The sequence below is a fragment of the Callorhinchus milii genome, unplaced genomic scaffold (assembly GCF_018977255.1).
Source record: "Callorhinchus milii isolate IMCB2004 unplaced genomic scaffold, IMCB_Cmil_1.0 Scaffold4, whole genome shotgun sequence".
NCBI classification, from domain to species: domain Eukaryota; kingdom Metazoa; phylum Chordata; class Chondrichthyes; order Chimaeriformes; family Callorhinchidae; genus Callorhinchus; species Callorhinchus milii.
The window spans coordinates 26,076,642-26,081,315 of NW_024704745.1; positions in this window are offsets into that span (position 1 = coordinate 26,076,642).

Genomic DNA, 4,674 nt, shown 5'->3' on the forward strand with positions numbered 1-4,674 from the left:
TTACCATGAAACATCTAGCAAAATAGCCAATTGTTATTGTAAAATATTGTGAGAATCTGTATAACATTGCATGTGCTTATATGGAGAAATGCTGAGAAACAGGCAGCAACAGGAAAAATCAAGTCATCATTATCTCATGCCAGTTGGAGAAGTGACAAACAATGTCAACCTGATTATGTGGGCAGCTCCAAATTAAAACATTTAAAAGAGAAGGGGAAAATGAAATGTACTTGACTTCCCAAGAGAACAATGCTACAATAAATGCAATGAGCTCGGGAGCAAGTGCTTATTTCTCATTCAAATCTCATAATATTTCAATTTCATTTTAGAAATGAGCACTCAATGTGCAATTCTCTGAGGTCCACAATAACATTTCTGCACTATATTTATAATATGACAACGTTAGCAATTTTTCAGCTTAATGTCAGAACAGGTATGAAAAAGTACATGCAAAGCAAAGCTTTCCAAAATCAATAGCTATCAGACTGAATACAGTATCAATACATATAAACAGTAACATCCAGCATTACAAATTCCTGACAACCCCAGATTTCACAGTTGTTGTAGTTAAAGAGTACATTGTTTGTATGAAATTGCTCCTCTCATTCAGAATACATTGCTGATTTATTTTGACAGCTTAAAGAATAATTGCCTGAGGGAGAGTAACATATTTTAAAACTTAATCATTAATTCTGCTAGTTTCTAGATGCAATTAACAATATAAATGAAGAAATATACCTCGCTTGTTACCTTTCTCATGTAAAGCAATGTTGACATTGGCAGTTGGACTGTCAACAACAACACGTTGCACTTATATAGCACCCTTCACGCAGGGTAGCATCTCAGAGCACTTAATGCTGTCCTTTCCTTTTCTTTCTTTGTGGATGAAAGATTGTGAGCTTATTTCAGGTTCATGAACACACCTATAATGTGGCTTACCTTGATGAATTTTGGATCTTAGAAAATCCAAAATCTGCAATTACCTTGGTACCATGGTGTATGATACACAAAATACAATACAAAGTTATATTTATATAGCACCTTTTATATTGGGGGGAGGTCCCACGGCGTTGGATAGCAGGGATTTGGACCTGAGACGGGTTGTGGGGGGTTGGGGTTGAGGAATGGAGAGCAGAGAAGGAAGGAGGGTGGCCAAAGGCATGGTCCAAGTAAGAGGAGGGTCTTGAGGTATGCCTTGAAGGAGGTAAGGGAGGGAATGAGGTGAAGGGAATGTGGGATGGAGTTCCAAAGGGTCGGGGCAGAAGGGCTGAAGGCCCGACCACCGGTGATGGGTGGACCAGGCGGGGGACTTGGAGCAGGCCACAGCCTGCTGAGCAGAGGGAGCGATCAGGTTAATATGGGGTTAGCAGGTCACAGAGATAGGAAGTAGCAAGGCCGTGGAGGGCCTTGAAAGTGAGGGCAAGGATTTTGAACTCTATCCTCTGTGGGACATAACACTTTCTGTTGTACCTTACCAAATGGAAGTTTCAGAAAACATCAAAGGTAGTTTATTCAGGATAAAAATAGTTATGACTTTTAAAAGATGAAAGATAGTGCTGCCTTGAACTATTAAGATTAATTGATTTTGAAGATTTATATTTTCTTTGAAAAAGCCACCGGCAAAAGATACTTTTCATGAACTTCAGCAGTGTGGCACCCACTTTCATCACACGAGAAAGTAAAGCCCTCACAAAGGACATTCCTCAAGTTTCAGTTGAGTATTTCAATCATAATTAGTGCAGCGATGTCTGATTTGTAAATGTCCTAGTTTAGACCCTAGTATTTCTGTGTCTTGTGTCTAATTTTTTTTTAGTTTTCTCCCCACTGACCTCTGTACTCCTGGCCTGACATCCTACTGGAGTGCGGTTCCACATCTCCAAGTGACGATTGTTCAGTGAATGTTAGTGGGCCACTCACCATGGGTTGGCCTGGCACCTCCCCACCCAGCTGCTAAATACATGCACAACCAGTGGAGGCTGCTGTAAAGGGACCCTGGCTCCTTAATCTTGGAAAGATTGGACCAATTTAATCTCGTCACCTCCATACTCCCCCAGCTGAGACCAGCAAACTCAGCCCCAGGTTTCAAACCAATGAGCTCCTGGTCCATAAACTGTAGCTCTGGTTCACAGTCTTGGCCAATAGAAATCGCGGACTAGCCCCAGATGTAGCTATGGCAACACCATTTTTGCCACATGCACTCATTTTAGTAGAAAATGCCTTACATACACGTGCACAATACATGTTCTTCATATGTGTGTTTACATATGTACTTACTTCAAATTATCTACTTAACAAACATCTATCACCATTCAGTGGGAAACTTTGCAGCCTCGTATTTTTCTTTTGCGAGACTCACCAGACCTGCCCCTGCTCTCCAAGCAGAATGTGGTTAGATGCTGCTTGTCCTTTGCCAAGACTTGCTCTGTTAGAGCTGCTTGTTATTGGCTGAACTTGTTTTCAACTGCTGGCCTGGAGCGGCTATTCCAAATGCTTGAGCTGACTATGATTGACTCCACACAATATTGCTGTTGTTTCCATGGTGCTGAAATCCAGCATTTTCACCTGTGTTACACAGAATTTTAGAGGATTATCAATTGGTGGTAACCAAGGAACTAAAGCACACACAATGATCAAAAATACTAGTGCATGCCTCTTTTTGTGTTAGCATTTTACTCACGATCGCACATAAAGATCAAAGTACACGTATGTCGTGTGAGTATTGTGATCACATTCCCAATGATGGTGTCAATTACTCATTTTTTATTTGCTAATCAATAATGCAATTTTGCCACATTTAGATTTCCAATTCGCCATGTGTGACTAGTGGCTAATGCATTGAACAATCCAGCAAAACACCATCAGAGCCGTCCCAAACTCAGTATTTCTAATCTGAAAAGTCATATAAACTAACTGCTGAAATCTTAACACATTTCTTCCTATGAGGTCAGGAAAGTAGACTGCAGAGTTCCTTCTTTTTTTCCTGCAATTTACAGGCTTTCAAAATACGAAGATGAAACCAACCTAAAAGACAACATACATGAAATTACATCAGACAACCAATCCAGATTGAACTAAATAGGTTTAAATGTGACAGATTCATGGCTATGTATTTTGAGTTGAATGTTTCTAATCTCTAAAATCAGAATACAAACATCACAGAAATTGATGAATACTACAAGTAGAGTGCATGTAGTTTATACTAAATGTTCCACATATGCTCAAAACATATGTCCCTAGATGAAGTGATTGAACAATACTCACTATGCAGATTCCTTCAACATTTTCCCAACCATTTAGCAAAACAAATCTCAGTAGTTTCATCATATATAAAAGCATGACATAGCCTTATATTTTTGAATCTGGACTCAAACCCACAGGGCACAATGAAAACATGAAGAATGACAGGTTAGTCAAGCATACTTAAAGAGTTCATTAGTCAATCTTAGGCATAGAAACCATTGGACTATGATGATTCTGCAACTTCTGACTAATAACTGAACCTGAAAGAAATTATAACATGAATACTGTTAAATTAAATGCAATATGTATTTCTCCTGACCAACACACTTTGTGTGTCATCTCTTTGATCTATATTAATGAAGCTTTAGCTAGAGACAATATTGAAAACTGTGAAGGTATTATAGCTCTCCTTGTAGCAATGATTCATTTTTTGAGGCAGCTGGGCATCTGATGTATGTAGAAACCCATTACCAAGCTTAAGAGTATCCACATATGTGCGCCACCTAAACATGGAAATTTCCTTGCATCTGGAATGAAATGAGCACTCTCTCTCACAATGACTGAGGAGCAGCAAATTATATATGCAAACATTGTCCACTGGTAATGAAGCAAATGTAAATGCAGCTCCCAAGCTACATTCAAAAATAAGTGTTAGTTAGTTATATCTTGAATAACTTATTCATGCTAAATCATCAATTCAATGCTTCAAGCTAAATGGGCTATTAACATTAAATGGCTAGGTATGATTAGAGCCAGGTTGCAACAACTTGAACAATTTACAGTTTTATAGAGTTGAAAAATGTTTTGTTTCATAAACCAGTTCAACAGCACTCTATTAAATATTTAATGGAAAAGAATTTCTTGGAACTGCTTCACCAAATGAGATTGCTCAGGAATAACGCTGGTGTATTGGTCAACAATCCCCCAATGGACATACACTTCAAGGGTATGCATGGGACAGTGCTGTGCACAGGTTGGCTGCCAAATTTGCCCACAAAATATACAGTTATGTTGTGTAGGCAAACAAGGAAACTAATTTACAACCACAACATCTCACAAACAATGAGAGAAGTATGTAATTCATCAGATTTGGATAAAGGAGGGAATGAGGGCAGGATAACTGGGAGAAACTCCCTACTTTTCTTTAAAATAGCATCAAGAATATATTTGTGTCATCCTGAATCACAAGGCAGACACAAGCTTAGTTCAATAACTTATTCCAAAAAAGATGATCACCAATAACATGAATAATATTTGTAATTCATTTAAAAGTAGCTTGTCATGTCAAAAAGTCTCAAATGTCTAAAATATTTAACAAAAAAGTTACTAAGAAGTGTAATGAATGTTGTATAGGCAAATAATCAACCATACATTTGATAGTGCCTCGTCATGTCAAAACATTGTAAAACACTTCACAGCATGGACTGCAGGGTG